Consider the following 12,072-nt stretch of genomic DNA (forward strand, 5'->3'; position numbering starts at 1 on the left):
CGAGTGGGAAAATGGGTAAAATTAGTATGTCCTGAATTGCCACAAATATAAATAGCTATTTCTTAATATTTGTCAATGTATTTGAAGCAGTACACAATTATCGTTAGAGTATCATAATTCACGATCTTATACATGAAAATATCCCTTTGAACGTGTGTCAATTCATTTTTCTTATATATATAAATTCCAGCACCTGGTAAGGAGAATTGAACCTGGGACCGCTAGCAGCCTTATCAAGAAATTCTAACCAGTACACCACGCCTTTTCCTTCCGTTGTAACAACAATTTTTAAGTATTCTGTCCCTCCAATATTGTAACTGTCGTTGAGTATAGCCTACATGTAGTTGAATTGTTACTTTAGTTTTGAATTGCTTTCTTGTAGTATGCTTGTTTACTGACGCAGTCTCTTGTCCAGAACAGTCTTATGAAATGTATTTGCTATTGCGTAAGGTTACACGAAATAATTACACAGCTTGCGAACTGCCAAATGTACGAAACGTTATACGTAAACAGGCGGAAAATTGTATTCATAAAATCACATCACACTTGACAGTGTTAGTCAAGAGGTAGAAGAAGCTGATTATTGTGAAATGTAGATACAGACTGTTCTGGACACGAGACTGTGTGAGAAAACAAGCATCTCGTCTGTTGCAGTATCACAGGAAGATAACATCGTCCTGCAATGTTAAATTCTCTACATATTTTTCATTAATAATGTCTATCACAATAATAAGTTAGAAGAAATAACGCGCATTTTCACAACTACCAATATTCTAGTTTTTCTCCATCACTTCGAAAATTATTTCTCGAAGATAGCTGTTATACTACAAGAAAACAATTCAAAAATAAAGTATCAGTTAAACTATATGTATACCCAATGACAGTTACAATATTGGAGGGACAGAATACTTAAATATTGTATGGTAGTGGCTAATGTTAAGGATTGTCAACCTGATGATCGTAGGTTCAAACCCCTCCGGTGGCAGAAAATTTTCGTAAGTTTTAGACATATCCCATTGTGTTCATTGTCCACGACGCGTGAAACGGAATGATTCAGTTTGGAATTAACGATGGGGGGGGGGGGTGATATTAATTTCCAAAATCTCCATTTCAACGAACCGAGAAGTGGCGAAAACTTGGATAATTCTTATAAATATGAAAATTACATTCATGTTTTTAGTGATATAATCGCAGGTAAAATCAAAGAACTTACGTGGAAGATTTTATCTTGCTCTGAACTCAGCCAAAAGGCATCTCGCACCGATCTACTACATTCTCCAATACATTTCAAAATGTTATTGAATGTTTCATGTCGATAATTTGATCAATGCATCAATTCTTGACGCTGAGACGATATTTTCTGCAACTACCTCTTCCCTCCTCTCGTCTTCAGTCCCTTCTGTCCTTCACTTCTCCTTCTTCTCTCCCCTCCTTCTCCTCTGCTTTTATCTCATATCGCCTTCCCTACTTTTCTCGCATCTTGTCTCCATACCACTCTTCTCCACTTCTCTTATCTCCTCTCCTCTCTTCGATTTCCGACTCCACTGCACTATTCTCCTCTTCTTTTCGTTCTTCTCTTTTTCTCTCTTTTACTCTACTCTCCATTCCCCTCTTCTTGTCTCCTCCTCTCCAAACTTTTCTTCTCCTCTTTTCTCATCTCGTTTTCCTCCTCGTACTATCTCCTCTTGCTCCATTTTTCATCTCTCCTCGTGTCTTTTTCCTTTCTCCTCATTACTTCTCCTATCCACTTCTGTCCTCTACTTTCTTCCCTTCTTTACTTTTCCTCTTCCCATTTCTCTCTTCTCCTCTCCTTTGTCCCCTTCCGTTTCCTCTCGCCTCTTTTCTTTGTGTAGACTCCTCAGCAATGAAGTTCTAGAAAATCGATTTTCTTTCCTTCAGAAAGTATTTTTCATTTACAACAGATGTAATACTAATATTTGTTTCTAGTTTTATACAATATTACTCGTGCCCGACCCTGTGGCCGAGTGGTTAGCACATCGCGCTACGACGCCAAGGGTGCCGGGTTCGAATCCCGGTCGGGCTTGGTTGTTTGTGAATGTCCATTCATCAATTTCATCACTCATCCCCATCTTCGCAAATTAGCCAAGAGGCACAAAACGCGAAGTAAAATAAGCTAAATCAAATCAAATCAAAAAAATATTACTCGTACTTAGATTTATTTATTTCGCGTATTTCATAAATATATATTGTGCATGTGGCAACACTGAAATTGAGCCTAACTCTACACGCAACCCACCAACGCCTTGTGTAAATTGGGTTGCCTAGTTTAAAATGTCGTTGTCCTAAAACTTTTGAGAGACACTGTACATGCATTGTTTTATTTGATCCTATATAATCCCATTGCGATTTTGAAAACTTGAACTGAATCCAAGATGGCGAATTTCAATGTGGCGGCGATGTTGCTGTTTTATCTGAAAGGCAGTCCTCCTTCGCCTTTTGTTTGCTCGGGCACTAAGATTTCACTATCCATTCATTCAGTTTCCGAAATACAAGGTGTTCTTTGACTATTGACTCACACTGTATATATAGCCTACGTGTATATAACTGAAACTTTTAATCGGAAGATTAGGTTAAAACGTATGAAATTGGCTCAGATGTCAGGACAAATCCTTCTGTTCTGCCAGTATTAACGAATTGGTACGTGGATGACAATTTTGTCTCTTTACGTGTCTCAAAAATGAATATTGCTTTTGATGGACAACCCTTGTTAATAATAATATATTCATTAAAATAGGCGTTTTTTGTCCTCTTGGACTCTGTTGTTGCACCCAATTCTTACCAAGGAGGGCAAAGAAGGGAAATAATTATTAGTAAAGAAAATGCGACAAGAGCTTCACATAGAATAGGAACGTTATTTTATTGAGTGTTTTAAATTGTTCAGCACTAGCTAGCTATCCAATGCTTGATTTTCAGCAAACTTCTGTACATCTTGGATGCGAAAAAAAAAGTCCTCATGAAAGGTGGAGAGTTCTTCAGAACAATTTACCTTCAACACGCAGAAAGTATCTGGGGAGCCTTGTTCAAACACAAGGCCACGCTTTTTCTGACAAGAGCAAACACTTCTCGAAGATGTATTGCACATCTGCATTCCATCCTCCCGTTCCCACTTCCCCCGCGTCATGACAACTTCTGACAACGTATTTTACAATGTGGGTTTCTCTATACTTAACCGAACTTCCAGGTTTTTGGACACAGTCATGTGTTAGTTCCTCGCTCCAAGGGGCCTCTGGACTATCCCGCTTTTGTAATTTGTTTGGATCAAATTTATTTCCAATGAACATACGGTGTATCATGCCATAATTTTCAGAATCATGGACATTGTAAGAGAATCTTTAGGGCTTTTTAGATGGGATCTTTCGGTGTATTTTACAAGAATATATACTTTTCGGCCACACAAAAATTTCAAAATAAATTGAGTTCATATATCTATTATAAATATCGATTATTTAAGTATTTTTTTAAATGACAAATTGTTTCATTCACGAATAAAATTACCTCGCCTTGTAATCAAGGGAACCCGTGTTCGATACCCGGTGCTTTATACTATAGGCGCAATCCCGATTAACCTATCTGTGAATAAAGTGGATTTAAAACAACAATTCAACTCAAACGAATAAAATTATGCATAGTCAATAGGCAATACTTGTGCTGTTATAGCTCGACCACAAAGAAAAGAACCTTCGGTCAAAAGCATTCGCGCATCTTCCCTGCCGTTCCCGGGGCTTCGGTGCAGTGTTGCCAGGTAAGACTTGAAAAAATCGGGAGATTGTTTCTTTGGTAAACCTGAACAAATGATCTAATAGTAGTGGATGAATAACGTTCTCGAGGAGAGAGGCATGGTCGTGCGCACTGGGGGCAAGGGGGATAATTGCCCCCTAATCTAGGACGGCCGCAGATTTTTTCCAAGGAGGGACAAGCAAGGTATTTTTCCAGGGGGTAAAAGAGGCATATTATCCCGTAATAGTGCCCCCTCAAAAACACCTTTTGATTTTGAAATTATCACGTTCCTGCATCCACATGTAAATTACTGTGACTGAAATCAACTTATATGTCTGATATAATAAATACTCTTAGGTTAACATTAATTTTTCGGAAAGGGGACAGCTGGTGGTCGTCGTACTTACACGAGGAGGTACAAAAGCGATGTAAAATAACCAGAATAGAAATATTTTGGGTTGGGATAAAATACAACCATCTAAAATAGTAATGTAATAATAGTAATAATAATTGAATAGCATTTGGCATAATTTCACAGTTCAAACAGCACTTTTCATGGCTGAGTGTAGTTCCACGTTCTTCATTCTACTTCTCCCCTCCATACCCAAGTAAGATGAGCAGGGAACGCGTTTTTAAGCAGGCCTGGTGGTTCCATAGCAACAGTTTATTAAAGAAATCTTCCGAGAAATCAATAGGCCTGGCAACATTGACTCGGACCGCGTTGAAGGCTGATCCCCCTGCCCTCCCACACACCCGCGAGCGCGGTGCGGTTCTGCGCAAGTCTTTTTCCCTGTCGTTCCACTATACTGATACTTTGTACTATCCATATACGTAGATGTTTATTAAGACAAACAACTTGTCTTAATAAAGATTTTTTTCTGTTTGACACTTTGTTTTCGAAGCTAAGGAAAAGGAAAGAATAACTGAATTTATCCTGAATGTATGCAACCAAGCAGCACAGCTTTATAAATTACACTAATGCACTGACTTCGAAATAATATAACAAAATATATGACATCTGTAAATAACCAGATAAGTGTCCGCTTGGTATGTCTGAAGAATTAGCGTATGGAAGTAAAGTTGAATTAGATATATTTTTTTTCTTTTCTTTCTTTCTTTCGAATATCATATCGAAGTCTCAAACGAGATGAGATCTTCAGATACTAAGTTATGTTCTGGTTTCAATTTAAGAGAGGTCTGTCTCTGTCTCTTCTCCATAAGTCTCGAAGGGACTGGGCTCGTTCTTGTCTCGTACTCTCCATATACTCAAAAATAGAATAAATGTTTATCGTCATCCACAAATGCTCCACTCACCTGTTTCCACGCTGTTTCATTACCTCCGATGAATGATTGAAGAGTGCAGACGAAACGTAATTCTCGAAAATTAGCTGTGGCCTCTCGCTACACGATAACAGTCTTCCAGTCTGAAACGTGTTATTTTGTTCAGTCAATTCGGTGTGCTTGAATGCGTAGTCAGTTTCGTCGTAAGTAGATGACAGCGTGGCTGAAGACTGTAGCTTGCTTTCCCATCATACTTATTCTAAACGGTTGCCATTACAAAGTTTCAATGAGCATGTTCTTTCACTGCCTTATTCTGCCTCGTAGTGTGCTGTCATCATCATCAGAATCATTGAGCACTTTCTTCTGATTGGTATTTCACGTTTCTCAGTCGCGTGTCTCTTTATTTGTTTATGAAACACCTTCCCTTCGAATCGCCCAATCTTCATTAAGTCTTATCTTCGTGAGACTTGTTCTGCGTAGTGTTATTGCATGTTTTAACCCAGGAGAGGTGGATTGTCACCCCACGCGTTTTGGACCCTAAATATTTTTCTTCTGCTTGCCAAACCTGAAGCACCTAGTCTACTGGCAATGTCTAATCTCTTACCAAACAGAAAAATATGATGCAAATGATTGTTTTGACATTTAGAATCCGTGGAATGGAGTGAAAAAACAATAACTGAAAAGTAAGTTTTCGTGTAGCACGAATATAAGATTACAAGCCTATTTCTTACATTCATCGCGACAGTGAATTGAAGAGATACAGAGTAAAAACTATGAAATGCTTAACTTGGATTCGAGTCCATGGGCTACAGTGACCCTGGTGGCTTCCTTTGTGGCTAAGCAAGACATTACAATGCAACCTTGGGCTACTCCTATGTCCTCTTGCAATAAAGGATGAAAAATTCTAATATTATGGTTCAAGGGCCATGTTTTCTTCAGTTTCCTAATATGTTATGTTACCAAGTAAAGTTTTGTTTCCTGATTTTGGTGCAAAATTAAAACCTATAATAGAATAATGAAAATACCATCTTGTCCTCATAAAAAAAATATTAGTTTTATGTTGAATTAAAAGGCATGCCATGACAGTCATGGGAATGCGATTGATAGATAACATTTGAAAAATAATAAAATCTTGCATTTACTTTAAAATGCTAATTTATTGATAGGTTGTAATTAAATTCGTTAGTACTTAGCTTTTTGTATTTTTATCAGTTAAGTCGGTAATTTGCACCCTTAAACTAGTGTTTTCACCCCTGCGTTTTAATATATTTTTTAAATAATTCAATTATTCGATTTTTTTTAAGGATTTGTGCAAAGACTATTTTTTTATATATATATATATTGCGCTGTTACCGATCAGGTAGTCGCTAACGAATTAGCGTCCAAATCTCCTAGCAGTGTAAAAGTGATTTCCGGCTCGATTGGAGACAGTATCACGTCGTATCACACCTCCGCCCCCCGAGTCCATTAGAGTTCCCACCGAGTGCCTAATGGGATCGCTGACGTAGATCCAGCAGTAAGACCCTGTCCAATGACTTGGCCGCTCGTGATAACGGTTCTCTCTATATTGGGTACATGGCTCGGGAAATGATTGATACAGCATTTTTCGCTATCAAAAAGTGTAGAAAATCCAGCAGTTAGAGAGAAAGAGGTTAGGAAAATTTCCTCGTAGGCTATAATGTTAGTCTCGCGATCGTTGCTGAATAAGTACTTTTTTTACTTTTACTTTTCCATGGATGATAGAAATACAGGGTGATTGTAAAGTCCGGAACCATGTGACAACTCCATTATTAGTGCAGATAGCGAAAAATGGAAACAGGAAAATTGTTCGAAATATGTGGGTTTCAATAGAATAGGCTATGCTTCAATTTTCAATGTAGATTGCACGGTTGATCCTGTATGCACTTGTACGAGCTTCGGTGAGAATAAAAAATGCCTTGTGGCCGCATGCTTTATCCTTCCCGTGCAATTAGAAATAACAAATTCTAATAAAGTGTGAAGACTCTAAATTTAGCATGCAGCGAAGCCTTGCCTAAGGAGGTTCCACGAAAGTCCTTTCACGTTAGCATCCAGAGAAGACACATAGTTGGAAACAGAGATGCCAAATTTCTCTCTTCCCTTCACGTTACAATTTTTAAAGTTAAAAATTTATTAATTTCTTTAAAGTAACTGTGAAAGTAACTGTTGTTAACACTTCTTCTATTGCAAAAAGTAACTGTTACAGCCATAGCTACTTTTTTAAAAGTAACTATACTCTGTCCCGACTATCTCTGGAGCAAGGCCGCGCATAGCGGCAGAGATAGGGGGCTGGGATCGAGTGGGCAATACGAATCAGTACTGGTAACTGGGCTGGTAACTGCAATCGCTTTCATCCCTTTCACGCAATATCATTCCTTCTCACGTGTTCATTGGTGGAGCAGTCTCGCGTCACTACCTGAACAGAGACTTGTTATCGTTCGCTTTCTAGAGAGATAGCAGAGGTACAGTATAGTTACAATTACAATTCCTCAACACAGTAACTATACTTGTAATTAATTACTTTAAATCCTGGTTGATGCAGATGTCGGTCTTGTCTGATTTTCGGGTGTACCGCATATTTTGAATGAGCCCCTTCCCTTCTACAACGTCTGGCAATGCTGTTGCCATAAGTTCCACGGCAACACTGCATGATGAACGTTGCCACATTGTACGGGAATAAGCTATTCTTCGATGTGGCTTACCTGTACGTGGCACTAGCGAGCTTTTGCCCAGATGCCTCATCTCGTAGCTACTAATATAGTTAGGATTTTCTCTGGATTTGTGTTGTTGTTTAGATTCGAGTTTCGCAGGCTCGACGAAGTGTGGAACTCGCTCGAGGGCTTTGAGAATGTCGTCAACTGAATTCTGACTGGAGCCACTTACAGTTCTAGAGGAAGGAGTTCCTTCCAGCACCAAGACTCCGGAAGCGGATGTCCCGGATCGACACCGGCTCTCCAATTGAGTTAGCCTGAGTTTGACGGCCGGCGGCGACCCAAGGAATTAATCGAAGGAAGTGGATTCTCGTGCCAGAAGGGGATTAAGGCGTTCCAATCGATAACCCGTGCCAGGCGCATCTCTGCGACGCTGCATGATGGATCGGGGGTTCCAGCACCAGACGCCTGGAGGCTCCAGTGATTGATGGTCGGCCAACCTTTTCTGACTTCTTGATCTGTCTGTAACGAAAACAGAAGGTTTTAACTAATTTTTTCCGATTTCCTTTATCTGTGAAGCCACACTTTGATAATGTTGATGACTTCCGTCATTAGTTGAGACTTCTGAATAAAAGAATAGTCTTAGAGCCGCAAGTGGGATCTGGTTTCATCCGGAGGGATTAAATTTCATTTACGTAATCGATTCTACATTGGTTGGGTATAATCCTAGGTGTTGATATTTTTATTTTTTATTTTGTGACGTCATAGACATAGCAGACGTTACTTTCGCTAATAGTAGCAAATAACAAGACTCTCACCAACAAGGAAAACAGTCACAAGCTTCTGATTCACTGAGACCTCAGGCGTAAAACACACGAACTGAAAATGATGTGCATAGCTACTGTCTATACTAAATATATATAAGGAACGGGTTTTCCAGGTATAGCTAAGTAGCATTTACTCGATTTTATTCTCGATTGTATTGCAGCGTTTAGTAAGACTATATCGAAATTTTCTGATTCTAGGAAGAAAAATATTAAATCACTAAATATAACAAGTAAATAAGTTTAGAAACTCTAATGCTTTAATGCAATTATTGTTTCAATTCCAAGATAAAGTATAAAAAAGTATGCACAACGGGAATACTATGACAATTTTCTAGGGGTGTGCGGGCCAGAATTTTTTGCGACGTAACGGGAATTTTTTTTAAAGCCCGACATTCGGGACGGGAAAAAATCGCAACTTAATTTTCGTGACGAGAAATGTTCAAAATTTCCCAAAGCTCTGGAAATCTCGAATTCTACACGTCATTTCCACTTTAAGTGATTTTTTCGCATTTCTGGTACAAAAACGAACAATTTTTTGATAAGTTTCAGACATTTACAATGCAGAAAACGTCGAGAATTAACGACTTTTAAAAATGACCATTCGGTATTTTCCGACTGCTCGGGATCCCGAAAAGTCGGGATAGGGACGGGAATTTTTTTCCCAGTCCCGACTTTTCGGGATCCTGCACACCCCTACCACTTTCTAATTTTCGAAACATATCCTATTTATGTTCATTGTTGGATAGCAAGTTCTGGATCAGTGATAGACATGTATTAGATATCCAGAATTGTATGTATTTTGGTATTTTGAATATCCAGTTTTGGACAAGATCTGGATATGTTTTGGATATCCAAAATTGGATGTGTTCTGGATATTCAGTTTTGGAAGAGATCTGGCGACGTATTGGATATTCGGAATTGGATAATGTTTCTTACAACCAGTTCTACAGACGTTTAGGCTGTGTATTAGATATCAAGAATTTGTCGAGTTTTAGGTGTCCAATTCTGGATATCCTATACACGTCCAATGGATATTCAGAATTGGATATCCAATGGATATCCATAATATCCATGGATCTGATCTGTACATTGTGGATATCCAATGGATATATATCCTTGGGAAATTTGTTCTGTATGGGTAGTAACGTGATCTTAATTTAAATGTTGTATTTCAAGTGTGTATTATATTATATGTTCATTAATTAATTTAGTCTCGTTTATTGCAGATGTCCTGGAAACCAAGGAGAAAAGTTTGTACTTCCTGGGAACTAGAAGGTATGTTTCGTTTATATGTCTTACAGCTTCTTTAAAATTTCAGTGTTGTCATACTATAGTTTCACTTATTCAGTGTTTACTCTTGTTTGAACTTGTTGACAATTTATATTCTGTCAGAAACCTTGTCTTTTGTGTGCGTTTGCTTTTTAAAGTGGGAACCATTATGTCTCCACCTGTATCGAACCCGGAATCGTCTTGAGTGCAAGGCGACGATATTACCATTACGCCAGCGATGGTTTGAATTCCTTTAGATAGGAAGATAATGTAAACTTTTTTCATTTAGCTACAAAAAACAAAAAGAAGGTCGCTCAAAAGTATCGTCGTGCACCTATCAAATTATTTCAGGAGGTATGAGGGTCGAGGGATACCGTTAGGAGGGAAAGATTTAGGGGGCATTATACCCCCTTATAAAAATTGGGGGATTACAATGTAGCCTTTACCCCTCCTCCTGGGCCTCCCCGATGGTGCAGTGGTAGCGTTGTCGCCTTGTAATCAAGGGGTCCCGGGGTCGATAGCCGGTGAAGGCACATAATTGGTCGGATCCCACTTTAAACTGTAGGTCCATTTCCGATTAGCCTTACTGTGCATGAAGTGGACTTAAAACACCAACTCAATCAATGAATCCTCCTCCTGCCGTTCCTGAACTACTGAAGACCATAAAATAAAGATATATATATATATATATATATATATATATATATATATATATATATATATATATATATATATATACATACATACTCTGAACCCTAGACTGTCTATACGAATCCTGTTTTTCTGGAATCTCACGTAAAGGAAATGAGATGCTTCAGGAAAGTTGAGCTGTAATCCATCACACACCACCGTGTTAGGAACAAGCGCCACACACAGCGTCATCGGAGACAGAACTCTCTCTCCCGGTGCTCAGGTGCGTGTGTGTGTGTGTGTGGGGGGGTGTTTTCCTGGAACAGAGTTTCCCTGAAAGAGTGAGAATGTAAGAGTTCGTGTTACTCGGTGTCGGAAAACAACGCATACAGAACAGCCGAATATAAAAGCCAGAGGTATGTGGTAATATGAGTTGAACATTCAGTGTTGTGTGCCTAGACTTTGCAAGTGCTGTACGGAATGCCTTTTTTTGTCTATGTGATTCGTATTTATTTTTCCATCTATTTACCATTCTTTTGTACAAAATGTGATAATGGTGTCATGTGACATTCAATTTGCAGTCGTCTCAGTGGCCTGGAGCAGCGGTTCCCGACCTTTGTGAGGTACATTAGTTAATCCGATCCCTTGTAATAAAAACAATAATTACACAGTGATAAAGAGTAATGGTTGGATTAAGTATAGGCGTGTAGACCAATACAATATTTGCCTTTTTATATTTCCTGTTCCACACACCCCTGGTGTGTATTATAGATATTATACTAAACTAAATTTGTAGTAGATTAATAAATCCCTTCAAGGAATAAACAATTTTTCCAGTGATTTTCTGTTCCAACAAGTGAAAGACACATATTTCTTAATGGAAATCATGTGATGATCAAAATGTCTGGACATTCGTATTTTATTTTTCAAATTTCCTCTCTTGCCTCCCCGATGGCGTAGTGGTAAGTAACGTCGTCGCCTTGTAATCAAGGGGTCCCGGGATCGATACCCGGTGGAGGTACATAGTGATTCGGATCTCACTTTAAACTGTAGGTCCAGTCCCGATTAGCCATACTGTGCATAAAGTGGACTTAAGACACAAATGCAATCAAGCAATTCAATTCCTCTCGGACACCTTACATAAGAAAAGAGGTAAGCCGCAGTTTTGACCCATTATGCTTCACAAATCCGAAACAGTCGATCGAGGTGGGAATCCTTTCAAAAATTATTTTTCTGGAAATAACTCTACAATGTTCTGGATTATGCAGAGTTATTTTTCCCAACGCATCGACACATATGAACTTATCACCTTCAAACTGGCGGGATTCAACTACTGAAAAGGCAAAAGGAAAACCGAGATGGTCCCCCGACAGGAAGTGGATTGCCGTTGGTGGTGTGTGGGTGTAGACTCTGAATAGCCGCTCGGTGTCTGATCCAAGAGCTCGTTGACACTGTGGAGGGAAAAGTAAAGACTCCGCTAGAAAAGCTTCCAGGAACTACTAATAAAGTAGGGAGCGTAGTTCAGTATCACGTTGCAAAGACAATGAGCTTGTCTTTACGTGCTGGGAAGCCAAACATCCGTAACTGGAAGTCCATTTGAAGCGTAGCATTGAACGGGATCTGACATGAAGTCCGTCAACAACCGACCTAATTGTCAA

The 12,072-nt window shown here is 39.0% G+C and overlaps 1 protein-coding gene across 1 annotated transcript in view; it reads left to right on the top strand.

Annotated features, from left to right (window-relative positions):
• Positions 1-12,072, top strand: part of LOC145985907 (uncharacterized) — a 123,245-nt gene that overhangs the window by 46,443 nt on the left and 64,730 nt on the right. Inside the window, exon 2 of the mRNA XM_083120044.1 lies at positions 9,742-9,790. The gene's annotated coding sequence lies outside the window, so the exon portion shown is untranslated. The remainder of the gene's footprint in view (positions 1-9,741; positions 9,791-12,072) is intronic.

The sequence above is a fragment of the Lepisma saccharinum genome, chromosome 3, assembly GCF_977018435.1.
Source record: "Lepisma saccharinum chromosome 3, izLepSacc3.1, whole genome shotgun sequence".
In the NCBI taxonomy this organism is placed as follows: Eukaryota; Metazoa; Arthropoda; class Insecta; order Zygentoma; family Lepismatidae; genus Lepisma; species Lepisma saccharinum.